Raw genomic sequence first — 27749 nt, 5'->3', positions numbered from 1 at the left:
GATTTGCTAGCAGTCCCTTTATAGGAGTTGTCGGAGTCTCCTCAGCTGTGACCAAGACCCACTGTGTGTGTAGCCATCTTCACCTGAATTTATCCATCCATTTCCCCCATGGCACATGGCGGACAAGAGGAGCCAATGTAAACATGAAGCTCATGCTGCCTGGTAATATAAGAGTTATAAGGTACTTTTTCTATGACCCAGGAGTTTTGGGTCTTCTGATGGCATCAAGGAAACTGTGTCAGGGCTAACTTATGGCTTACAAGTAGGACCATGTCCAGCCTTTCATAGCTCTTGACTGTACCAAGGGAATTAAAAGGGGAGAGGAAAGTTGTTTCAGCCAGTCTCACTGGATCAACTGGTTACAAATTTGGAAAAAACTGGACATCAACCTTTACCTCATACTAGATGTAAAAATTAACATAAGAGGACTCATGGACCCACATGTACAACATGAAACTACACTACTGATAAAAGAAAGCATGGACCTTAAATCCTGCAAACTTGGGGGGAAGACACAGCAAGTCGTATCATAAAGGAAAATATTGATTAAGGAGATTTTATCAAAATAATAAACTTTGTCTCTTAAAACATCCATTAGGGAACAACAAAGTGAGACTGGCAGAAAACATTTACAAAGCATGTATCAAAGGACTTGGCTTTCAATTTAATAATAATGAGACAACCCAATTAAAAAATCATAGACAAATGTTTGGACATTTCACAAAAGACAATCTACTAATGATCAATAAGGAAGTAAAAAGATGATCAGCATAATATGTCATCAGAGAAATGAAAAGTGAAATCACAGTTTCATCCTACTACCTGCCCATTAGCACGTGAGCCTTTTGGAGCAGCAGGAACTGTTATCCACCGCTGAATATATTAGTGTAATGGAACAGGGTGTAACTACATCGGTAGGCAATTTCTTAAAAAGTTAAATAGACAGATACCGTGAAAATAAAAACTTAAAATATATATATATACATGCACTGTATAAGCCAGCCATTCCACTCCTAGTTATTTAGACAAGAGAAATGAAAGCATATGCCCGCACAAAGATTTATACATGAATGTTTAGAGTGGTTTCATTTGTAATAGTCCAAACTGGAAACAACCCAAATGTCATCAATAGATGAATGGATAAACGGTGTCATACTCATGCAGTGGACTGCATTACTCATCAGTAAAAAGGACACACAAACAGCTGATAAAGGCAACATTATGGAGGAGTCTCAAAATAAACACACTTAAAGAAGCCAAACAAAGAATACATATTATATAATTCCATTTCTATGCAATTCTAAAAGCCCAAATGAATCTATAGTGACAGAAAGCATATCTGTGTTAATCTTGTAACAACAGTAGAGTGAAGCATGGATTATAAAGGGTCACAAGGAAGTTCTTGGGGCTGGTAGGAATGTTTTCTTTACTTTTTTAAAAAAATCTTTTAATGTTCATTTATTTTTGAGAGAGAGACACACACACAGTGTGAGCTGTCAGCACAGAGCCCGATGTGGGGCTTGAACTCACAAGCTGTGAGATCATGACCTGAGCTGACGTTAGATGTTTAATCAACTGATCCACCCAGGGACCCTGTTTTTTTGATTGTAATAATATTTTCATGGGTGGTTATATAGGTCAGAACTCATCAAACTGTACATTTTAAATATATGTAGATCATTATACGTCAATTAAATCTCAATAAAATGGGGAAAGGAAGACAATGTTAAATATTTTATTTTTTTTAGAATATTCAATTTTCTGAGTTCAGCTTTCTCATACAAAAGAGGTACATTTTCATTTGCTTTATGGAATTTTGATTGTGGCCTCATGAATGGTTTGCCTATGTATTTTAGGTCCATATAGTCCCATATATTTAGGTTGGGGGATAACATAAAAGCAATTTAATTTCAGTTGGCCTCCCTTTCCTTAACTATAAATTTAGGGTTTGTCAGAGCACCAAGGATTCTCCTATTATTGAGAGTCTGTAATTTAGTTACAGATCAATTGGTCTTGTAGGATTAAGAGTTACTTCATAAGAAAACATTATAGAGAGATCAGGAATATCTAATCATATAGATTGTGTTAATTCTTTTAGAGAGTTTTTTGAATAATTTTAGACTAACCTGGTAATGCAGAGTTGACAGTTCTGCCCAGAGATGAAAACCCAGTCTTTGCCTGGATTAACTAGTATTTATAATCAGGAGTACAGGGTACAGGGACATTGGGGTGGCTCAGTCAGTTGAGTGTCTGACTCTTGATTTCAGCCCAGCTCATGATCCCAGGGCCTGCATGAGGCTCTGTGCTGAGTGTGGAGCCATTTAAGGGTCTCTGCCTGCTCCTCTCTCTTGCTCACAGGCTCGCTCTCTGTCTGTCTCTCTGAAAAGTAAAATAAAATCAAGAATCCAAATGCAGTGTAAGAAAAATGAATTTTTATTGTATTAAAATTATTTCATATTGTTTACCATGTATTTGGAATGATTCAGAAGAGCAGTCTCATGCTTTGCTCAAGGAAATTTAAAAATTAACACAACAAATTTTACTAAATATTATTAATATAATTACACATGCAACATGTAGTAATCTAGTATGTTTTTATTAGAAATTGTGTGATGGGACAAGTGTTAGATAAACGTCTTAGGAATAGGGGAAAGAATATGTGTTCACACGGCTAAATAGAATGTGGGACATGGGTGTAGGAAAAAAAAGCTTTTTTTTTTCACGTTGAGGAAAAAATGCCTTTTATGAAGTTTAACGCTCTTGAATATGCTTATAAGTTTTACTCTAGTATACTCATTACATCAACAATATCCTGTGTAATACATGCAAATTCCATAGACAGACGTTCCCGGGTGACAGAAATGAACACCTACAGAACTTGTTTGTATCAGGGCTGCATTGATATAATAGCCCTCTTTGAGTGGAGCCTGAAGCAGGAAGATAGCTTTACTCACCAAACGTTGTGGTTTCGCTCCTCAGGATATGCTTGGACAAACAGGGAGGTCAGTGTGAACACTTGATTTGCAGGTTAGTCTCAGAAGAAATTCTCAGAAGTTATTTTTAAAAAGCCAAGGAAAATAGAGCTCCTGTTTTTGATGCATATGTCACAGCTGAGCCTTCTCGTTTGAAGAACTTCATTGAATATTTTTTTGCCTTTTGGAGGGTAAGCTCTAGACTATATTCTAGACACTGTAGCATTGATAACATGTTAATATACAGAGGCTCTGTGTATTCTTTGCACCAAATGCTTTCCGTTCTCACACCGCTCTGCCACACATCTTTTTCGTAGGGTGAGGAAGTGTTTCACGGATGACCAAGCCAGTTTTTAAAAGATGGCATAAAAACATCAATTGAAATTTATTATTATTATTATAGTTGTTGTTAGGAAGTTCTACATTAGTGTAACTTCCAAGTATTTTGGAAATGTAAGCAGGTTTCGAATCTACTGTAGTAGGCTTGATTTTGATTTAGAGGAAGTATCTGGAAAAAAAAATTAGAAAATTGTGATCTAGATAATCAATTATCAGGCAATAGCTTATGATGTTAAAATTCTAAGCAGTTTGATAGAATGCAGATTGAAATGATAAATGATAATTAGATGTTCAATCTTCAGTGTATGATTGGAGCCCAAAAGGTTTGCTTAGTCTTAAGAAATTGCCGAAGAAGCCATGTATGTATGTAAAGTGAAAGGTTTTTTTAATGAGTTCAAGTAAGAACTATTAAGTATAGGAGATTTATACACTTTACTCCTGAAATTATTATAATTTCATATGAGAGTTTTACCTAAAAAGTCCCAGGGAAGAAAATCCTATTTTGAAGCATGTCTTTCCTTTTTTTAAAAATAATGTTTTTAATGTTTATTTTTTGAGAGAGACACAGAGTGTCAGCTGGCAAGGGACAGAAAGAGAAGGAGACACAGAATCCATGGGGCCTGATGTGGTGCTCAAACTCACTATGAGATTGTGACCTGAGCCAAAGTCGGACGCTTAACTGACTGAGCCACCCAGGTACCCCAAAGCATGTCTTTTCTATCTTATTAGTTATTTGCTTTTCAGAAAATTATTTAGATGGTATAAAAACATAAATTGAAATTTATTATTATTATTATTATAGTTGTTAGTAAGTTCTCCATTAGTGTAACTTTTCAAGAATTTTGGAAATATAAGTAGGTTTTGAATCTACTGTAGTAGGCTTGATTTTGATTTAGCTTTTCAGAGTTTTTAGCTTTTCAGAAAATTAGATGTGTTTGAGTTCTTATTTCTGATGTACATTTTATTGAATCAGAACTGACATACATTACCATTTTAGTTGGTTCTTAGTGTATTAAATGATTGGCACACGTCTTACAGTTTTGTGTTACAGTCTGAGAGTGACATCAGACCCAGTCTCTGCACTGTGGCTGGTACCAGTGGGGGAGGGGGGGGCTCTCTCCATTGCTCCCTGGGAGCCTGAGGAATAGGGTGAATTTGGTACTGACAATGTCAGAGGGTCCCCATAGTCCTCTATCTCTACTCAGATTCTGTTTTATCTCTCTGAACTTGTCCTTTACTTATGATTTTAAGTTTCTTTAAGGATCACCTCAGGCTGCTTTTGTGCTGTACACAGCACCTAGCCCTGTGGTACTGCTCTTTTTCCAAAAGTTGGTATTTCAGCGTTCAGATTCCTCTCTCTTACTTATGAACCGAGTATTGGGCAAATGTGTCAGAGTGTCTTTTTTTTCATCTGTGAAGGAGAGATCATAACATATATCTCAAGATAAATGGTCAGATCCAAAAGAGATAGTATTTAGAAAAGGCTTTTTGAAAGCCCCAATTCAAATGTTATTTATCTTAACTCACTCTTTAGTCAATAAATTGAATTTGAATCGATAACCTTTTTACATTTGATGATATTCTTGATAGCCAGTAGTCAGTATTCCATTAAGTTTCTCTGAGACTGTGGTGAAAGGAAAACTGTGTATTTTAACAAAGGAAAACTGTATTTTAACATGTTTTGGGAAAGCCATTTTTGTAAGCTTTTTTGGGGTGTGGGATGGTACAGTTTGAGATTAGGGAATGAGACTGATGTATATTTTAGCCTTCTGATTTCTTAGAGGGAAATGCTTTGTACTCAGTCTAGCAGAGTTTTCTTGTCCAAGTGTTAGTTTTCAACTTCTGGCTGTATGAAGACAACAAAGGAGAGAGACGTGACCCCCAGAGGGCAAAGAGTGACTCTGGCTGTCTACTTACTTAAAGCTTCCAGTAATCAGACCAATTCGACCAACAGAGTAGCAAAATGTGGTAAGTCCGACCCCCTTAACCGCTTGCTTTTACTTTAGAATGAGAAAAAGATTTACTTCTAGCTTACCCAAGAGTGATTTTCTAAATATTTAACGACTAGAATGGCATAGGCGCCAGGGGGTTAAGGACTGGAACGGCGTCCTGGGGACACCCTCCTCCCCCAGGGTTTAGATCTTTAGTTACGGACTTGGTGGGGGGTGGTTTAGGGCAGGGTCTGGGCCGGAGGCCCATGCAGGGGGTTCTGGCTGCGGGGACTGGGTGGCTTGTGTGGGGAGGTGGCTTGGGCCCTCAGTTAAATAGCGGCTGCTGCCCAGGTAGTTCAGAAACCTGTATGTCGCTATGGAGTGTCCAGCTTCAAGTTTCCCTGTGTGTGGACATCTAAAACTGGAGTCATGAAACTTCATCTTCAATTTTGTTTTATAGAAACTTCTTCCTTTTTATTCTTTAATCAGCCGTGGGAGATAGTTGTAAGTGTAATGGAATATAATGTTGCCTTTTTAGGAACTTATATATTGTTAGCTTTAACACTTTAGCTCTGGGAAAACTATTTAAAGAAACCTTATTTTGAATCCTTTCATAAAGTGATGGTTTTTAATTTATCTTACTTATAATTATTTATTAGGTTTGTTATAAAAGCAGAATTAAGAGAGCATTGAAGCCTAGATAGTATATAGTTGTGGAAGTTCTAGTTTATGTATAATCAGAACTGGGAAAAGAACCTAGAATGATTTGAACTGGATTGGTCTACGTCATCCTTGATCAGTCACCCCGCTGGTAAAAGCTCAAGCCAGATTTCATTCCTGTCTCCTCTTAGTTTTCCTGTAACCTGTTTGGGTGGAGAAGTAAGGTCCCTCTCTACAGTATCTTCTTCAGATCACATTGGGAACAGTTGTGACATACGAGTTTCATAATATGTAGCATGGAAGTTACTGTTCCTATTTGAAATTTAGGGTTAATTGAGGCCCAGAATTTCTTGGTTCCTGATGTGATTTAGTTTCCCTATTTACACTGGTTGACTCAAAGATGCAATTTGTCAATTTTTCTGCACAGCCGACCAAAGGTTTCCTCAGTATGCTCCTGGTTGCTTAAGATCACAGTGAGAGTTAATAGGGCAGATCTGTGGAATTCTTCTCTAATATGCAAGTTGTGAAAGCTTATCACCAAGGGAAAAAACTTGATACTTGGCATTTTTACTCAGGCATAATCCTTTGTGTGTGTGTGTGTGTGTGTGTGTGTGTGTGTGTGTGTGTGTTAAATTGAATCAGGAAAGTGAGATCCAAGAAAGCAAGCTCACTCAGGAAGATTTACTCATTAAACTGACTGGGATTAGTGGGACTAATTGGACCCCTTCCTCAATCTACCCACATCCAAATCTTATCCCTTAAGACCCAGACAACATGATATCTTGTCCATGTAGCCTTCTCTGGAGAAAGTAATATGTGACCTACAATGGTTAGTCTGTTTCTAGAACAACGAAATGGGGACAATCTGAATCCAGAAGTTACAATTTAAGGAGAATCTGTTTTGGTGAATATAGTCTGGGTTATCTGGAACATTGTTACCATCTGGTCTGTTCTTTTAGTACACTTAAGAAAATCTGCTTTTATTACAAAATATAATGCACACACCAAAGTGTATAAAACAGTGTGTAATATGTATAGGTATGAATAAATTATAAAATAGACACCCATGAAGCCACATGAAAAGTCATTTTAACTTTGTTTTTTAAAATTTTTTTAATGTTTATTTTTTGAGAGAGAGAGGCATAGCACGAGTAGGGGAGGGGCAGAGAGAGAGAGGGAGACAAAGAATCCAAAACAGGCTCCAGGCGCTGAGCTGTCAGCACAGAGCCCCACAGACTGTGAGATCATGACCTGAGTCAAAGTCGGACACTTAACCGACTAAGCCACTCAGGTGCCTCTTAACTTTGGAAGGCCACCATGACCCCTGGTTTAATGATAAGCACTTTGTTTAATTTTAGTTGTTTGTTTTTGTACTTTGTTCCTTTTAAAATAAAGTTATATTTTAATACTTGCTCCTTACTTTTGCCTATTTTAAGTACACGTCCAAATCCTATATTCTTTTTTTTTCGTACTACAGGGCTGTCTTGTCTTTTCGATTGCTATAATTTCTGCATAGAGCTTGACTGGAATCCCTTTGTTGCTTACATGGGTTATAATATCATGTCTCACTCTATAGCATGTCTTTTCCTTATTATGTGTTCATTGAATAACAGTTTATTGTTTTTAATTTAGTCAAGTTTATCAGTTGTTCCCTTTATGGAAATAATGATGTTAGAAAACTATTTAAGAAAAATTTCTTTCCCCTAAGATCATGAAGATATTATCTTATAGTCTAAAAACTTGACAGTTTTCTCTTTCACATAAGGCCTGAAAATTTCATCTCAAGTTTGTTTTTTTTTTTTCCTGGATAGTGTGAGGGAAGGACTTAATTTAATTTTTTCCATATGGATATCCAATTGTCCCAACATTATTTTTTGAAATGACTGTCCTTTCTCTACTTTCATGAAGTGCTACTTTTGTCCGAAGTCAACTCTTTCACATATTATGGGTCTGTTCCTATGCTCTGTAGTCTGTCCCCATTGTCTTTTGTTTCTGCACTGCTGTAGCAACATTTTGCTGTCTTAATTTCTGTTTATTTGTAATAACTCTTCATATCTGATGGAGTTCTCACACTTTGTTCTTCTTCCAGGTTGCCTTGTTTACTCTTGGCCTTTTGCATTTCCATATAATTTTAGAATTAGCTGGTCAATTTCTACACAGACCCTTTTGTAATCTTAGATTGTGATTACATTAAACCCATAGAATATTCTGGGGAAAATTGACTCTAATGGTGTATCTCTTCATTTATCTATGCCTTCTTGCATGTCTCAGTAAAATTTTATAAAGCTGTCTTTATGTATTTGTGTACATCTTTTGGTGGATGTATTGCTACTTAGCAAGATTTATGGTGTCTGGAATTAAAATACAAATTAGTTGTATGTCTGTATAGCAGCAACAAGCACAGTAAAACTTAAAAAGAGGGGCACCTGGGTGGCTTAGTTGGGTGGGCATCCAACTTCAGCTCAGGTCATGATCTCACGGATTGTGAGCTTGAGCACCGCGTTGAGCTTGGGCTCTCATGTGCTGACAGCTCAGAGCCTGGAGCCTGCTTCTGATTCTGTGTCTCCCTGTCCTCCCTCTCTCTTCCCCTTCCCCACTCATCCTCTGTCTCTCTCTCCTTCAAAAATAAATAAACATTAAAAAAAAATTTAAAGATACAATTTGCAACATCTTCTATTCTAGGGATGCCTGGGTGGCTCAGTTGGTTAAGCATCTGACTTCGAGTCAGGTCAGGATCTCATGGTTCATGAGTTCAAGCCTGGCGTCAGGTTCTGTGCTGACAGCTCAGAGTCTGGAGCCTGCTTTGGATTCTGTGTCTCCCTCTCTCGCTGCCCCTCCCCTAGCCCCTCTCTGTCAAAATAAGTAAACATTAAAAAAATCAAAACATTAAAATCAAAGTTTAAGATGACTGAGCTTTATGATACAAATGAATTCAAAGCATTTTTTCCTCTCAAAGGGAGAATATATAATGCATAAGTATAGTGCTCATTAATGTTATCTATTTGTTAAAGTAGAAAAAAATACTTTATATTTAAGAACTCTACTTTTTTTATAAAGCTCAATTTTTTTAGAATAGAAAAATGTGAAACTTTAGCTTATATTTATATATCTTTTCTCCTTCTGTCAGTGACTGTCACCTTGCCAAATCTGTGGGAGTTTTATGATCTGTTATCCTCTGAGATCTGTGGATTCATTTAACATTTTGCTGTGATTTTATTGGTTTTGGAATCAAGAACTAAAAACTGAATATAGTTCACTATTCATATAACAAGATTTAAGGATGCTTAGTTTTTAAAAGTTCCTTTGGTCCCCATTAGATTTATTTCTGTTTGACTAATGAGTAGATGGAGGGAAAAAAATCAAACATTGCATATGGTTTCTGGAGGTATGTTTTAATAAAAAAAAATCAACTCTGGTCAATGAAAGCTTTCAGAAAATGATTTTATGAAAAACTTGCATTCTTATAAGTTAAGAGTAGTTTTTCCCTAATCCTGAATGTCAGTCATACCAGTCTTTTCCTCTTCTCTGTTTTCGATTTTTGTCTGTTTCTTAAAACTATTTCTTAGCTACGAAAAGACTTGCCTGAGAGTGGTCTCCCACTTAAGGTGGAGGTTAATAAAATGGTAGTTGGAAAAACTCCAGATTGTCTACTACATAGGCTAGAATGGAATAAAAGAAAAATAAGTAAGTGCTGTTGTGATTTTGTACAATATACTCTCAGCTCTCTTAATAAGACTATGGCATAAGCAGTGTATTTTACACCAAAGCTTGCAACGCATTTGGAGGTCATGAAATAGATATATATAAAGCATTGCAATCAGTTTTTAATTTAAAGACTAGCATGGATTTTATTTTAAAGTGAATGTAAACTTAAGGGGATTTTAAGTAGGGCAGGTGAAATAGACAAATTAGCATATTGCATCATGAAGTTAAGTATTTGTTCATGAAGATTTAGTATCAGTTCCACAGATAGTATCAAATACTGTATGTCAAGATTTAGTCCAAGAAACAGAAACAAATATTTTAAACAGGAAGATATTTAATGCAAGGGAATTAGGTGCTTATAAATTGACTGAAGATATAAAGAATGGGTACTAGGCTGTTCCAGCTGGAATGACTTCCAGAGAGTGTGGAAGCGATCCACGTAAGAGCTGCATAGATGTGAGGCTGTTGCTGGAGCTCTGAGTTTACGAACATAGTCCGTAGCTGCAGTCAAGTATTCCAGAAGCCAGAATCAATCTGCTGCTGCTGTGGCCACAGTTGCCTCTTGATGCCCAGAAAATTGGAAAGTGCCATTATAGGCACTGCTGTAGAAAACCTCACGTTTCCTTGTTTTTGTTTGCAGTTGAAACAGCCAAAGTGTGCGGGAAAATGGCCTCAGCTTCATTTCTGCTTTCATCATCTTAGACATGTTCCTTTTAAAGATTTGCAAAACTAATTCTCCTCTAGAATTCTAAGAGAAACGTTCTTAGCTTATGGTCCTTTCTAACTATGTAGATGGAGGTTAGAAGGACAGATGAGTGAATCCATGGAATACTTCTAACTCAGTTCACCCCCTTGATTGCTTAGTACTCACACATACTCTTCTGCTCATCTTAGGCATCCAAATGGCAGTACTAGTGGCAAAACCATGCAGCTGTGACTCCTAGACAGGAAAAGAGCTCACTTCTCCCTAAAATGGGTTAGAACAGTTACTGGATCCAGTGAATGGACTTTCTTATCCAATAGAAATGCATACTGAGATAATTGTATGTAGTCTGGGATTTGCCCTACAATATTCTAGGGAAAAAAGTGGGAGGGAGAGCTGAGGCAAGACTGGCAAAAATGTTGATAATTTTTGAGATTGGGTTATGAATACATAGTGGTCGATTATTTTTCTCTATTTTTTGTAACCTTTGAAAATTTTTATAACTAGAAATTAAAAACATATAAATGTAAATCTTAACTCATACTTTTTTAACCTAAAAATTGGCCTGTTACAGTTGGAAAGAGTAACAGACAGAAGCAGTGGAAACAAAAAAACTGAACTATAGTGGTAAAGACATCTACAGAGGAGAATATTGATTCTCCTCACTTTCTGAAATCTTTCATTAGTGATTGCATTCTTAACTATCTATCCAGCATTGTCGCTCTCATCGTTTTGTTTTAGAAAGAAAATACAACATAGGGTTATGATAATAATTAACACCCACATTTCTTATGACCAAAAAGTAATTTCCTATCATTTGACTGAATTAAGAATTGAGGAGTTAAAGGTAGACATGATGTATTATACCTGAGAAGTCTCAAGGCCAGATCTTCCAACTCCAAATACCAGGTTTGCACTACTGAAGTAATACTTAAGTTGTTATCAAACCACTAGCATCTTGGGACTCTATGCATGTATTTTCTTCCCTTACCCTTTTTTTGAGAATAGGGATCTGAAAGAATGGTGTGTGTGTGCTCGTATGTATATGTGTGTGCACGTGAGTGTGTGTGTATGTGTGTGGGTATTTTGACACCAGATTAATATGAAAAGTGGTTGTTGAAATTTCCAATCTTAACTCTAACAGAGATCTTGGTAGTTGTCACTTCTGTCCTTCCAAACAGGGAAATGACTGCACAAATTAAAAAGCTCAGTATCTCTCATCATAGACCTATGGTTGCAAGACAGACCATTACCCCGAAATTTGGAGAGTGGGGGCATGCACAGGGTGTCAGCCAATATCTGCTTACCGAGAACAGAAGCTTCTGTAGCAGTAACACTTAAATAGTAATTCTGATAAATTACTCAAGGCTGAGTATGCACTAGTGTGCTCCAGTATCAGGGTGGGCCTCAGCCCTCACACGTTCATGAGCCTTACCTACAGGAATGCCACCAAGTTCTCACAATGAAGATCTGAAAATGGTGCCAATATGGCTCTGACACGAGGAGTGGATGAGTAATCATCTTAAAATACACCCAGAGCCTTCTCCATAAAAAGGTGACTCTTCTCTCACAAAAAGACTTTGTGAGAACCTTGCCCAAGATCCATGGGAGTCAGACATTCACCTGTAGACCCCTGTAGCCCTCCTAACTTATTGAAGGAAGTAAGGCAAATGCTATTCAAGAAGAAACACTTGTAACGGTCACAGGCCAGAGGCATTGGACTCTTAGAAGACTGACATTTAAGCAGAAGTTGACAGGATGCTACCTCTTACCACATTTTACCACAGTTCCAATCGGTTTCCAGTATCATAACAGTGAATTACAGCTGAAAAAAACTAACTGTGAGACACAGACTCCCTCTGAGGAAGAGTATGTAGGGAAGCCCAAAGTTAGGAGCCTGGGGACAAAAATAGTACTAGAGGAATGTGTCGGCTCTGTCCCCTATTGCCACAGCAAACATTAAACATGACCCTGAGCATAGCCAGATGAACATAAATCTTCTGTAAAGGCTTATTTACTTTAGTTCCTGTTTGCCAATACAGTACACATGCTTTCAACAAAAAAGTTACAAGACATCTCTGAGGGGATAAAAGCAGTCATCAGATATGATACAATTACTAGAATTATCAGGCAGGTAATTTAAAATAACTCTGATTAATCTATAAAGGGCTCTAATCAGAAGTAGACAACGTGCAAGAATAGATGGCTTGTATAAGAATGGAAATGGAACCTCAAAGAATCAAAAGAAAATGCTAAAAATCAAAAGCATGGCAACAGAAATGAAGAATGTCATCAGTGATGTCATCAGTAGACTTGACGTGGCTGAAAAAAGAATCCATGAGTTTGAAATCGGTCAGTAGAGACTTCCTAAACTGAAACCCAAAGAAAGGCAAAAAGCAAACAAAACAAAACAAAACAAAACAAAACAAAACAAAACAGCATTGAAGAACTATGGAACAACTTTTAAAGGTTTTACATACCTACCACTGGAATACCAGGAGGAGGATAAAGAGAGAAAAGAACAGAAAAGATATTTGAATGTAATGGCCAAGACTTTTCAAAATTAATGGCATTCCAAAATTAATTAATTGATGAAAACTGCAGACACAGGAGGCTCAGGTAATAGCAGGTAGCATAAATACCAGAAACAAATACGTAAACTAAAAACAGAGACCAACAACTCATACACCATACTTAAACTGCTGAAAACGAAAGGCAAAGAGAAAATATTGAAATACGCAAGCTGGGGAAAATACTTTACCTATGCAGGATCAAGAACAGGAAAGGTGAATGTTAAAGCTAGGTTTCAAATATTTAATGATACGCATATTCATATCTTCAGTTTAGCAGTGATTTTTTTAAATGCCCACCAAGTGTCATGGTTTATGCAAGGTGATGCAGGCAAAATAAGGCCTAATAACCTCCCTCTCCCCCACCCCCAAGTAGTTACAACCAAGTAAAAAAAAGTAAGAAAGGTGTATGTATAATATAATGATGAGGAGGAGGAGGAGTGGGAGGAGGAGGATGATAGGAGATTTTAAAGTTATCACAAGGGAGGTACTACTGTGGACCAAAGCATCATGGGGACTTAGGGGAGGAAAAGCTAGCCCTGGCTGGGGGGGACCAGGGTCAGCTCCATGAATGATGGCATTAATTGGCCATTGTACTTACAGGTGGTCAGCTTCCTCTCCTGTTGCCCACGGGAGTTGACCCAAAACTTGACCTTCATCATTTCCTCACACTTCTTTAAATTTTCACCTGCCCCTCACTCAGATTATCCTGTTTTCTGTTTCGCTGAGAAAATAGTGACAACAGAGAACTTAGGCCATTGTTCCTTATACCCTTTTTCTCATGCTACGTCCGGTTTTTATCAGGCACTTTCCGTTCTCTGCACGAGTTATTTAATGTGCTCTCACCTCTATTTCTACAGATACTCTCTCAATCCTGGCACATCCGTCATAATTATTTTGATGATCTCTCACTCTTCTCCCCAGTACCATCTTTCCAGCCTCCTCTATCTTCTCCTTGAAACCGATTAATCATCTGCCCCCATGCTTAACCTTTTCTACGCTTCTTGCATTGTCTACAGAATAAAATCTTCCTCTTCAGCTTGTCTCTCAAGGACCCTCCTGTTCTGCCAGAAACTACGTTTTGTGATTTCTGAGAGGAGATATCCCATGAAATATTTTCCGAACTTATTTGACAGAAATATCCATTTAATGTCTCTTGGGTCTGTAATGCTTTGCGGAGTGCAGTTTGGGAAATGCTGGGATTGAATGAAGAATGTGAACTCCTGGGAATGGGAACATGAGGAAGAAGCATGACTGAAGTCATCTTGGTAGTAATGAGCATGGAGAATCGGCCAGCTGCATATGAGGTCATGACATACATTAGTACATGATTCTCCAAATGCTGATGTCTCCTCCAAGGTTTTTAGGAGTGAGCCTCTGTGTCTGTTTATAATCTGCAAAGACTCTGTCATGCAGAAAAATAGGAGGAAAAGCCTTTCCGTTCTTAATCTCAGGAGAAAATAGATTTTAACCACGTTTTTGGAAACTTGCACTGGCAGAATTTAAAGTCTTCCAGAGAGCTCAGTTTTATTTCATTTGTAGTTATATTTCATTTTAACAATTCAAACGCAGGATTATTTGGCAAATTTGAGAAGAATGATACATTTTCGTTTCTTATGAGTTTTTGTGCTCTTCTTTTATAGCCTCCCTGAAATATTTGCATTTCTCCAATTGTCATCCAAGTATCTGAAGGTATACTTGATAATATTCCTATCACAAAAGCCTGTAGTTCATTGCGTGTTCTTTTATTTGCAATTTCTTGTAACTAGGAATCTCCCACTTTAGTTTAATGGGGATAATTGACTTGTCTTTAAGGAGCACTAAGCCATTCTGAAGTGACCTATAAAAAATTTTAATTACAGTTTGTTATTACATATTATGTTTTCGTTACTATAATAATTTTAAAATTCATATTGCTTGAAACTGCTTTTAGTGACAATTGCAGGACCTGGGCTGGAGAGCCAGTTTGAGAGACTGACCACTTACTGGGTGTTGCAAATGTAAATTATAACTCTTACATAGGACCTTTATATTGTTAGAGGGCAAAATATGAGGCAAGTCCTATAGTTCATGCTTGGGAACAGAAGACTCTAGGCCTTCAACTTACAGATGAGGAGAAGGTCTTCATATCCATCTTGGCCTGACTGTCTCTATGTCCAGGCCTGTGTGTGACAGAGCCTGGGGGAGACAGTATTCCGTGGCTGTCAGGGAAGGCTGGTAGCCTTCCAGCCTCATTGTACGTGAAATGTATGTACATGAAATATACCTATGCCTAAGCATTTAGCTTTAGCATTATACTGTAAGTGTTGACTTTTTCAGGAGATACAGAATTAGGAGTGGAGAAGGAAGAAAAGTGCTTAGGGAATATGTAATACAAACACATTATGACAATGACATGGGTCTCTTTCTGAAATTTTGGCTTAAAACCCTGAAATTCCTGTTCATGCTACTACTTTTTGAAACTTAGAGGCTTCATTAGGACAGGCAGAGGGCATAAACCATATACTGTGATTCATTTAAGTTTTAGATCATTGGCAGTGTGTCAGGATTCTTTGTTGTATAATCTCTAAATATCTGTGCCTGTACAACATACCTGTTCTTCACAGGTACACAGTAATGGGAACCTTACGGTGTGCTTGATATGAAGTAAAACTTCCTATTGATGGTGAATTTGGTCAGTAGATTGTCTAATGTTATTTTCATGATCAAGAGGAAGAGAAAGCTATCAGGCCGCCAAAATACGGTGCTTTTTGCATCATCCACATGTTGAAATAAATTCGAGTTATGGGCTTTTAGCGAGAACTCTCATTTCGGAGTTACTGTCTTTCCAATACGTGTAAAAGTATATGCTTGCTGAAAAATGTTCTATGAAGAAATATTTTAGGTATTCCATTTGCTATCAGTTTTACTAACTTAGAACCATGTTTTTAAAATGTTTTTCCCTTCTAGCTAGAGACAGGGAAATTCTGCTACTGTGTGGCCACAGTAACATGTGTAAAATTTGGGACTGCTAAATTAAGTCTTTTTTTTTCTCTACTTTCTTTAAAACTGTATTATTGTATTCCTTTGTGGTATTTCCATCATTTAAGGGAATGAGATTTCAAATTGAATTCTAGAGAGGTTTAAATTCCCCTTGGGTTCTCTTTCACTGGAGGTATGTGTACGCTGTGAGGTAATCAGTGGCGCCTCATTAGGATAATACCAGCAGAGTGGTAAGACTTCCTTCTGCCTTGAATAACTGCTGAGAAAAAACAGACACCCACCACTAAATAAATACTGTTGCTTGTGCTTCGTATACAATTAAAATACTTTGGACAGCAGTATGTAACATACAGCACAATGAATGAAAAACTTAAAGTAAGGTACTCCTCTAGTAATAAACTATTAACACATCCTTTCTAAACATGGACGTAACTTTCTACCTGGCACAGGCTGCCCCAAGCTGTTTGTTTTCTACTCCTAATTCTAATTTTTGTCTAAAAGATTCCCCGAAGTTCTGTCCACGAATACCTCTAAGCCTATTGTTCAGTAATTTTCTTAGGCTTTGAAGTAACTCAGAGGTAAGAGTTAGTGGATCTCTCTTTAGCTTGGCCAACATTGATATTCCGCCTATCTCAGAAGAAAAGTAACACATTGGAAGCTCTTCACAATTTGACAAGGAGACACATCAGAAGAAGCCTTAGGCTAACGGAGGGGGAAATGAGGCAGTTCCTGCTTTTTTAGTTGTTTGGAGTTAATTTCTAGTCACTGTCCCCCAGGGGCTACTCTAAACTGCTTCCTCTCTCCCCAAGTCCTGAAACCCATACCGTATCCACGTTCTCATCTTCTGTGTACTGAAGACACTGAGGCCACCCGAAGTGAATTCCTTCTCTTGCACCTAAATTTTTGCTCTACATCGGCACGTGTGCTCTTTTCCCTTCTGTCTCTTCAGTGGTATGTAAGTCATTGAAGCTTAGAGAAACAAATGTGAGCATTTTGCTCCTGCAGTATACATATACAATATCAGTAACATAATGTCCATTTTCTGTTTTTAATGTGAAAGGTTCTCGTGAGTCTAAAAGAAGATAGATATGAAAATGGCTTGAAAACTATAAAGGGTGTGCAGTAAATAAGTTGTTGTTAGCAATCCTTTCCATTGTTTGGGCTTGATAGAGTTTGTTCCAGTTTTTGTTAGTGGAATAGATTTGTTTTAAAAGGATGTAGCAAAATTTGAGTGGATTTGGTAAAGAGCGAGAATGAAAAGAATAGAAAATCGGTCCTAAGAGTAAAATTAAAAACACTTGAGACTATTTTGTCCTTATAAAATTAGGCAAGATGATTAACTCCTTCAAGCATATGAAAGATTATTATATTGGCCCATACTATACTTTTTCTTTTCAAAAATGAAGTGGAGAAAATGGTCTTGATTTGCAGAAACAGAGAAGAGTATCATTTCTGAATTAAGGGGTTATTAAACACCAAAACAAGCTATTAAAGAAAACTGTAGAATTCTCAGCTTGAGTATCATTAAAATTAAGTATTATTTCTATTAAATGTTTCAAATATCATTTTATAAAAGCAGATGACCTGATGACCCCTTGTATTGCATATGACCTTCTGGACTCTACTATTTAATAACATCAGAATGTGGAGCATGATATGGAGCACTTATTTTTCTCTCTTCTATTAAAAGTTTTCCTTAATATGCTCATTGTCTAAGAAGATACTTTCCAGAGAGGAAAGATGGACATCTGCCTGGGTGATAGTTGGCTTGAATCCTAGGGATTCTCTGCTGCAGATTCTGGGTGGTGGGGACATCAGCTGCTGTTGAGCTACTGGCTTCTCACTTCCTTCTTTCTACTACTAGTTCAGAATTGTTGGTTTGTAGATAATCTATCATCTTTGATTAAATTGGACAAGAAATAAGAGTCCACATATCCTCAGGTAAAGAGCAGACTTTAAGATCTTCCTGACCTTGCAATGCCAAAATTAATTTTTTATTAAAAAAATTTTTTTTAATTTTTACTTACTTTTGAGAGAGAGAGAGACAGAGAGAGAGAGAGAGAGAGAGAGAGAGAGAGAGAGAGAGAGAGAATGAGCAGGGGAGGGGCAGAGAGAGAGGGAGACAGAATCCATGAAGCAGGCTCCAGGTTCTGAGCTGTTAGCACAGAGCTGATATGGGGCTCGAACCCACAAGCCGTGAGATCATGACCTGAGCTGACGTCGAACGCCCAACCAACTGAGCCACCCAGGCACCCCTCCAAAATTATTTTTACATGTGAATAACCAACCGTGTTTATCAAGTCCTCTTTCCTTGTTCGTTTTCAGAGAAACAGTTACCCGCGGTCATCTGTGACCCCTAGCCGAGTGCACTGTGATATTTGTAATCGAAAGCTTTTTGTGTGTCTTGGTTTTGGTGCTGGCCTCTCTCCTGGATTTTTTATTTCAACAATGGAGTGATTCAATAAAGCAGAGAGAGACCAGTTAGAGCCCTCCAGGTGCTGTGTAACGTACACCACACGTACCTCCACTGGAGTTAGAGTCGTTCCCACCCCAAGATTAAAGTCAGTATGTCATCTCTTTGGATTACTTTTAGTGGCTCTTTACTTCTATAGTATAAATGAATAACTTGTGTCAGTAGGCACCATTAAGTGAGTTTTTCGGTGCAAGTGTTTTAAAGTACAGTTTTTAGTTGTTGCATCTCATGTCAGTTATCGAGTGCCATCAATACAATTTCAGTCTTCAGTGACATGATCTTTAATTATATTTTTCCAACTCACTGTAAAGCTTTCCTCTTAAAAAATTCACTCCTTTAGCCATAATTGCCTCAGTTCTCCAGGATCTTTTTGTGACTGCTTTGAATGAGGTCATTGTTTATTCACAGTAAAGAACGTTTCTGATACTGCTTTGTTGTAAATATAGTTGAGTGCTCTAGCTGACTTTCTTGTTGAGCCCAATAAGTCTATTCTGAGTACATGGTCTCTCAGGTTCGACCTTTGCCAAAACCGAAGGAGATTTAGAAGAATTTGCCCAACCTTACTAAGTTGTTTCAGCTACTTTCAGTTTTCCTTAGGACTTTTCAATAACTTTTGCCAGTTATGGAGATTGATCCATTGGGGACCTTTTTATCTATTTGCACTGTGGTATGAAGTGAGGTACAGATTTAAAGAGAGCATATTGTTGAGGCAGCTCATTCTTTTAGGTTGTGGCAGTTGGAAGTAATACATCTAGAAATCATTCTAGAAGGTGTTTGAAGGCTAGAGATGCCGGCGGGGGCGGGGGGAGGGGGCTCAGTCAGTTAAGCATCTGACTCTTGATTTGGGCTCAGGTCGTGATCTTACAGTTTGTGCGCTGACAGCGCAGAGTCTGCTAGGGGATCTCTCTCTCCCTCTCTTTCAAAACAAGCAAACAAACAAAGAAACAAACAAATAAATAAAGTTTTTAAAAAGAAGGTGTTTGAAGGTTAAAAAAATGTTATCTATCGGCTAACTGGATATGACAAAATGTAAGTATAAAGGCATGCTGGTTAATCAATATTTCCTGTTTTTCTTTAGACAGAATACTTTTTACTTGTATAATCAAATTAAAATAGGACTTTAGTTATATTTTTCCACATTGAATATTTATTTTAGAAAGGAACAGCTGTCAATAGAATTAGAAAGAAGACTTCATTGTGTTTTAATTCTGCATCTAATTTTACAGAAAACAAAATGTATATTAAACGATGGTGCAAAAAGTCTAACATAAAACCAGCTGTATGTAGAAATATTGATGCTTGTTTTTCATTGACTAAGATGATAAAAATTCAGAAACATTTTTCTTCTTAATAGTTAGCATCCATTAAATCTATTTTATGACTTCTTGTGTTATAACCCATTCATTTATTTATCATTTTTTGAAGTATTCATTCAAAAAAAATTATGTGACTGGTCCGATTTTAAGATAAATGGGCTAGTCTTTGCCTTGGAGCTAATTTGAGAAACTTGGGCGTGAAAGATAAACAAATATTATGTAAGATGCACAATGGGAATATTATTTTAGCATCTTACTTTATATCATCTCTGCTTTTTAAGAAAACCTCTGAGATAAGCTTCACCAGTGATTTCGAAATTGCAAATATGTGCTGGGTGATTTAAGGTTCTGCAAACCCAGCATTGACTGTAGGTTTAATTAATAATATATGACTCACATATGTATTGCTCTTTTCCAAGTTGATGTAGAAGTGATCTTATTCAGTGAAGTGTGATTTCATTAATACAGTTGTCAAATTCACAGAAGCTTTTTGGTCATTGTATGCCCATTTAGCTGATGCTAAATGAGTATCCACTATCATAGGATGGGTGTGTGAGTTGTTGATTTTGAAAATCAACAGTGAGAAAATCAACTGGATGAAAATCCAGAATCTTGCTTTTGGATTCCAGGTTGTATTTTCTTTCTTCAGCTTAACTAATAAAACTTTATTGAGAATTCCTCGGGTGGTGGTTATTGCCTCCCAACCTGGAAGGAGTAACCAACACTGTAGGAAATCACTCAGAAATCACACTGTCCCAACACCTCTGGCCAACCTCTCCCCTGCAAATTGGTCAGGCTTTGTTCATCCAAGAAGGGCTGGGAGGCCCAATGCAGAAGGGATCATCACATGATGCTGGGGGTGGGATGGGCTGAGGGGTGGGGGGGTGTGCTGGACCTAAGCTGGCTCCTTAAACCAGGGGAGAAACAGATCCACTTCTTCTCTGGGGGTAGAGTTCCTGGTCACCAGGCTCATTTCTTACCCTCGATGAGGCTGTCGCTGCCCTGGGTAAAACCTTCATCCTGTCAGTTCAGGACAAGGTTCTAGGCAGTGAGATAGATACAGTTCTGTGATGTGGTGGTTGCCTTGGAGATGTTCTGGGCTGCCCGGGTCTTGTGCAGTTTGATCCAGCCAGGGTTCTTGCTCAGAGCTTCTCCAAGGCGCGTAGTTGCCATGTGCCCTCAATTCACACAAGGGCCAGTCTCAGTCTCAACCCGTGGCCCCATCCTTCTACTCCAGCCCTTCTCTGGGCTGTCAGATCTGGATCCGCGGTTCCGGGTTTTAGAGGGCACATGTGACTCTCACAGGACTGTCCCTGTTTGAAAAAGAAGTTTGAGTCTTCCGTGAAAAGAGCTCTTTGGTTTGGCCTCCTTTCTGTTGGTCACATCTTCAACTGGGTGATACTGTCAACTCTGTGCATAATGTTTTGATTTGGATCCACTTTATGCATGTCTATTAAACGTCTAGAAAACTACTTGGAGAGTTTATCCTAACTGTTCTCACCTCCTGGTCAGGATGTAATCTTTTCTAGAAGCCCTGTGTCTTGACTTCCCTTTCAGAACAAGTTTTTTGGGCATTGCTATAGTGATGAGCTATTTTTGACACAGGCCCTTTCTAACTTTTTATTTTCATTAAAGGATTTCCATTTGCTACATCAGAGCAACATAAGTATGATTTCGGCCTGTGTCATCTTACTGTCCCTAGTTCTTTTTGCTTTAACTAAGTCAAATCCTTTTTGAATGATGCAAAACATTTGTGACTGACTCAAAGCAATAGCAGTTTGTAAAACTGTAACAAAGCTTTTTTCTAAAATATGGTGCTGTTTCATGTTTCAGAAAATTCTGTGCTCTTCTTCGATAGGTATCAACATTTTTAAAACTTTGCAGTAAGTTTTAATTTTCTTTGTTTTATGTGCCTGAGTTGGCATTTGGAGCATTAACAGTATTCCTAAGAAATTTGGAGGGAAAAACATTCGTCAGAATATATTATTTGGTGATGATGGGCGGTTATTATTAAATAATTCATCCTTATTAAATGAATTCAAAAAAAGTTTTGTTACAGAAGCCTCTTTAACTGCTTCACTACTACTCCTTTAATAAAATACAATGAACTTCTGTTTCTTTCTTTGTCTAGAACAATGGAAGATGGTTTAATGCTTTTTAATTATTTGAAAAATAGTCAAATTAAAGGTATTAAAATGAGCAAATACCTTTTCCTGAAAATTGCGGAATTCAGCTACCTTGCTCAGCATAGCAGGTCACTGAAGAACATACCAAGGAATTGGTGTTTCAACTGTTATATCTATTTTTTCTATTGTGTTCTTTTTCTCTTGTAATACAGTTGAGCCAGTAAAATGCCCAGACCAACGTGAAAGTCCTCACTCATTCTTGGACTTACACAGACATTTGTAGATGTTTATTGCATTAATGTAGTTAATGCTCATGAGATTTGACATCTATGTTTTTCTCACCTGTGTTTTCAAAGTATGATGTTGTATATAATTTGCTAGTGTGGCTTTTGACTTGATTCTCAAACCAAGCATGTTAGAAGCTCGTGAAGATGTGGATATATTTTAGCCTTTATGTCATAGAATTCTATTAAGTTATTAAATTCGCCTCTTCCTGCTGGGTGTCTTCCTGCTGGGTGTCTCCACAAAAAAAATTTTTTTTTTCATGAAACCTCCTCTTTAATTAAGGCTTTTTAACACGGAACTGATTTCTTGAATAAAATGGAAAGTTTCCAATACAACGAAACATGAAGCACCGTACACACAATACCCGGCAGGACGAAACAAAACAGCAAGTGTACATGGTCCCTGTAGCGGCCATGGCCTTGTTAGAGGAGGGGCTTTCTCCATCCACCCAGTGGGTCCTGCTGGATACAGAGCCCGCGTGGCTTCCGGGGTCACACTCGGCCGAGGCCGGGGCCCGACAGCACTCCGCTGCGTGGGCCAGGGTGCTGTGGGCTCAAGCGAACCAGTCACTGGCACGTTCGCTGGCGCAGTGCATCCTCTCTCCGGAGCCTACTTTTTCTTCTGCATTCCCAATTTGACCTGTTGGCATCAACCAAGTCAGAAACTCAGGACAGCAGTCTTGGGAGTTATTTTCAGTTTTCCTCTTCCCTCACTTAGGTGTCCGGTCAGTCAGTTGCCACGTGCCATCAATTCTAAATCTGCAGTATTTCCTTTTCCTCTTCTCCTTTTCTTTGTCGCGGCTCCTGCTCTATGTTATGCTCTCATCAGATCTGCTCAGGAAGGGTGCAAAAGGCTGCTTGCCTCTGGTCCCGCCCTCTGCCAAGTCATTATTGACTGACATAGTGCCTTTAGAGAAGCTGTTTCACTGCTACTTAGGAAGGTTGGAGGGACTATTCCTTTCTATCTGCATGCCACCATTAGAGTGTTTTTCATTATTTGAGTCTCTGTGTGTTGAGATGGATATGAAGGATCTTACTGTTGAAAGAAGAGCAAACAAAACGACTAACATTTTCACAAATCACATCTGAGGGAAAGTAATAGAAATGGGTCATGACTGTTATCAAGAAGACTGTTATGTGTTTGCAGAAGGAATTGGGAGCTGAGTGACTGGAACCTGGATCTCACACTAGGGAAGTATATTTACATTTTTCTTACAATACATCTGGCTCTGGGGGAATCTCCTTTTTGTACATGAAAGAAAGACTGCAGCAAAATTTAACACGTTTTTAAATTTCTCAAGACCAACAACATAAAAATACTAGGTAACAGTGCAAACAATATTAACAACTGCATGGAAAGGCTCATCTTATGTGTAACTTTACTTTTAAGCTCTGGTGGGAAAGAGAAGAGGAAGAGCTCTTAATAACTTGGATCTCTGAATGAGGAGAAGATGGCAGCTCAGAATCCCTTTGTGGGTCACTTGCCACATTGCTCTGTGCGGTGGTTTGTAGTGAGCGTGGACCGTAAAATCTTTCCTCATGTAGATTTCTGCTGCCCTTGCCACACTTTGGAAGTCCTCATCAGCTGCTCTGTTCGGGCAGTAGGCAGTAGCATGGAGAAATGGAACCGTACTGCTTTGGAAAGCCCCCTAACAAAATACTTCTTAGACTGCTCTCTAGAAGCGTAGATAGTTCCGTCCATGTAGGTATATTGAAGCTAGGAAAGATTTGAAGAGCAATCACAGAACTATGTTAAGCCTGAGAAGAGAAATCTGATGGAGAGAATGTTAGGAACAAATGGCTTACACTAAGCATATCTAGATAGCTTATGTTGGGTAACTATGGAACCGTGACATTATTTAGAATGTATACATTGATCATTGTAGGTTAGATTTTAGATTACAGTTTTTCCTAGTGTTTTCCCACTGTATTTGGAATTAATTTTAAGTCTTTACCATGCCTGGAACTAGGGTGACCATTTGATTTATCCTTAAAATCAGAACTCTTTTGAAAGTGAAAGGAAGTGCTATTACTAATTGCACCTGAAGACCCAGGAGTACTTAGCCCTGTCCCAGGCAAGTTAAGATGTATGATTACCTGAACTCTAGGGTCCTCCCCCCTCCTCCCTGGTCCTTGCTTGCTCCTCCCACCTCGTCTTCCACTTTTCCCCACATTCCACACTGGCCTTTTTTTTTTTTTTTCCCCCTCTCTCTCCCTCTCCTTTGACTGGTCTAGGTTTGTACTTATCTTAGAGCCTTTAGAGTTTCTCTTCCTCTACCTGAAACACTTTGCCCACAGACTCTCATGTGGCTTACCTCTTGTCATTCAGGTCTTGGGCACAAATATCATTTCATCAGTGAGGCCTCCCCTGTCCATCCATCTAAAGTTGCCCTTCATCCCAGCACACCAGCCTTTGTTTTTCATAGCACTTAACACTATCTGAAATTGTGTGTGTGTGTATATATTTGTTCACTTATCTGTTCGACTTTCCCCATAAAATAAATATGTTTATCTTGTTCATTACCCTGCTTCCTGTGCTTAAGACAGTCCCTGGTATGTAAGGTTCAAATACATTTGCAGAATGAGTAGAAGCAAGTTAATGATTACAACTTAACTGATCTACCCCTGATGAATTATATATCATGACATTAAAACAAAAGCTTTTTTGGGGGAAAAGAACCTTGGTATCAGAGACAGATGGGACTGTTTCTTTGGATTACTTAAGTTTTCACTGACTGTCCTTCCTTCCCCGAACCTCAGTTTCCAAATCTTTTAAGAGGAGATTATACTTCATTATTATTAGTGTGAAATAAATGTTTGAGAAAGGGCTTTGCAAACTCTTAAAGGGCTTTTATAATTAGAAGGTGTTGCCATACATTTTCCATTTCTCTGCCACTTAAAATACTGTTGTTTTCCAACTTCTATTTCTACTAACACCTCCAGGCTAGAAACCTTAGAAAGACTCTTAACTCTACCCACCCTTTTGTTCTCGACATGGAGTTAAGTCTCTAAGCTCCGTTAATTCTTCCTCGGAAACCTCTCCAATTTCAGGTTTTATTACCACTACTTAACACCCAAAGTTAGTGCCTCATTCACTTTTTCCTAGATTACTATGATAACATTTAACGTGTTTGTTTTCTCTTCCCCATCTGGCTTACCAAAGGCAGGTTAATCTTCCTTAAAAGAGCTGTTTCAGTGATCTCCATAGCCTATTTGAAAACATCCACATTTCTAAGCCTGGCCTTTGAGGTTAAGGTCATCCTCTGAATGCTAATTTCTGCCTCATATCCATCTCCTCAGTTTCTTATTAATACACTCATTTCTGTGTGGGTATGTGTGTGTGTGTGTGTGTGTCCCCACTTCTCATTTGAACATAAAATACCCTTTCCGTTAAAGTACTTTATCCTCCAAGAAGACTTTCCTGACAGCACACCCCACATTTAATCTCAACACACGTAAAAAACTTCTTGCACTTTTTTGGTGCACCTATTCTAACTTCCATTTATTGAGTCCTTACCATTGCCAGGAATAATATTCTAAATGTTTTCTTTAATAATTACAAAAATCCATACGAACCAACCTAAGAAAGGTTAATGCAGTTATTTAGTAACCTGTGTTGTTATTTAACTGTTGCATATAACGGTGTTTTCACCATAAAAAAAATCACCTCCTACTTCTTCACTTGCATGTACCATTGGCAATATTCTCACTTATGCTTGTTACAGTTGTATGTGTGTTTTATATTTCCTAAAGACTGATTTTCTTATCATTAGCACACTTGATGCCTATGAATAGTGTGCTAAAGAACTTCAGTGGCCCAAGAAATTCTTATCTAAACAATTAAATGAGAAAGACAAGTTCAGTAAATTTACTAATTACCTTGTAGTCATTTGTTATCTAGGAGCAAGTTTCTAACCACAGGATATATGTGGTATTCACCCTTCCCCACAACAACTGACACACTGGTTTATACTCATGCCAAGATCATTTCAGCAGAATACTTTGAGCAGCATAGCAAATTGTTCCCCCTTTCTTTTTAGTATTGGTTTCTTCAGATCCTGGAGTTTACAGTGGTCTGAGGTTAATGAAGTGTTGCATTCTTATTAACCGTACTCAGCTTATAGTGTTATAAAATACCAGGTTTTCCTTGCCATATGATTTTGCTGCATTTTTCAGTTTGTGAATACTGCATGCATTATATTACCATGTTCCCAGAAGTTGCCTAGCAGTAGCCAAGTTTGGCTGAAGTAATGCTAATTGCATTTATACCTCATGAAACTTATCACTGATCTGTTTAAACCCAATATTTTAACTAAGTATAGTTTTTCAGGTAGTTGCTTTAACAGCAGCTTTTAAGAAAAATTGAATTTATACACCATTGAATCTTGGAAAGGCCAAAATCTAAGTGAAATATTTATATGTGGACATTCAATCAGGGCAGGTCTAAAAATAATCAGGCACACTATCACTAACATTTGTGAGACAACTTCAGATTACATACAAGCATTGATTAAATTATTAGTGTGATTTATAGCTTTTAAAAAATGTTAAATTTTGATCTCTCTCTTTATGACACGTATTGTTTGGAGATTTCACTAAGAAAAAAAAAAGATTGATTTATGACCTCATCAAAAGCCGCATTAGGAAATATGTTTGGCTTTCATGATAAGTTTTCTTTTTTCCTCTCTTCCTCCTCTCTCCCTCCCCCCTTCCTTCCTCCCCGCTTCCCTTCCCTTCCATTCCCTGCCCTTTCCTCCCTTCCCCTCCCCTCCCCTTCCCTCCTTCTGCTGTTTGTTCTCAAGAATTTCAGTCTTTACACTCACATTATTTGGGGGATTTCAAACACTACATCATTCTGCTGTTTTATATATGCCACAAATTGTAGCTGATTTTGAATTTTTTTCTGAATATGGAAAAAAGCAAAGAATACAGAAAAGAAAACAAAACAGTAATAGAGTAATTCCTTCAGCCAAAATGCTATAGCTTAGTAAGCAACTACCTTACTTTTAGTGCAACATCAAATACTGGTGGTTTGTTTCTCATTTAGTGCAGATGTGGACTACTCTACATCTCTAGGGTGGTTTATAAGAAATTATGGTCATGGTAGAGACGTTTAATCTGGGTTTGCTCCATGAACTTGAGGCATTTTTCCCAACCAGGAACTGGCAGATGAATTTTATGTACATTAAAGAAATAAATACAGACAACTTGGACGACCTCTAAAACTTGGAAAACCACCCCTGTGTTTTTATTTTTTCTAATCTTCCCTTAGCTTGTTTGTTAAAAACCCTCTTCTTTACTTACTCATTTTTATGCCTTCCACTTACCCAGTTTTCTACTTGGAATGACTTTCTTTGTAACAAAATCCATTTGATTCCATCTTCCTGTACCTTTTTAGCATAGCATTGAAGAGAAGTTAATTAAATTGAACAATTGTTCTTAAATTTGCTTCACTTACCTCCTTTTTAATCATCCATTTTTCTTCTCATTTTGTATGTTAGTTATGGGTGGTAGATCAGGAGTTAGAAAGGCTTTTGTTCTGAATAATTGGAGTGACCATATTTGCCAATTAGAGACATAGAGAAATGGTTATAAACCTGTAGCAGTAAAAATTTACGGAGAACATTTGGAAACATGTATTCTCAATCTCTCAGAGATTCTATTAGTAAGCTCGAAGTGAATGTGAAT

At 37.8% G+C, this 27749-nt stretch overlaps 1 protein-coding gene and 1 long non-coding RNA gene across 12 annotated transcripts in view; one reads left to right on the top strand and one right to left on the bottom strand.

The window, feature by feature from the left end:
* The window catches only part of PPP1R9A (protein phosphatase 1 regulatory subunit 9A), a 321771-nt gene that overhangs the window by 91544 nt on the left and 202478 nt on the right, over window positions 1-27749 (top strand). The window lies entirely within an intron of this gene.
* On the bottom strand, window positions 9938-20694 carry LOC120234401. Of its 3 annotated transcripts, XR_005529079.1 has the most exons (4): window positions 20632-20694; window positions 13482-13604; window positions 10479-10574; window positions 9938-10347 (listed from the first exon to the last, which is right to left on the bottom strand). It is a non-coding gene; the product is annotated as an uncharacterized LOC120234401 (long non-coding RNA). The 3 variants fall into 3 exon arrangements; XR_005529077.1 differs by having other exon boundaries at window positions 9938-10574; XR_005529078.1 differs by lacking the exon at window positions 20632-20694 and adding an exon at window positions 18151-18243 and having other exon boundaries at window positions 9938-10574.

This window comes from Hyaena hyaena, unplaced genomic scaffold, assembly GCF_003009895.1.
Source record: "Hyaena hyaena isolate Hyena2069 unplaced genomic scaffold, ASM300989v1 scaffold_109, whole genome shotgun sequence".
Taxonomy (NCBI): Eukaryota; Metazoa; Chordata; class Mammalia; order Carnivora; family Hyaenidae; genus Hyaena; species Hyaena hyaena.
Note: the sequence above shows the minus strand (reverse complement) of the source record. Positions and strands in the feature narration are given on the sequence as shown.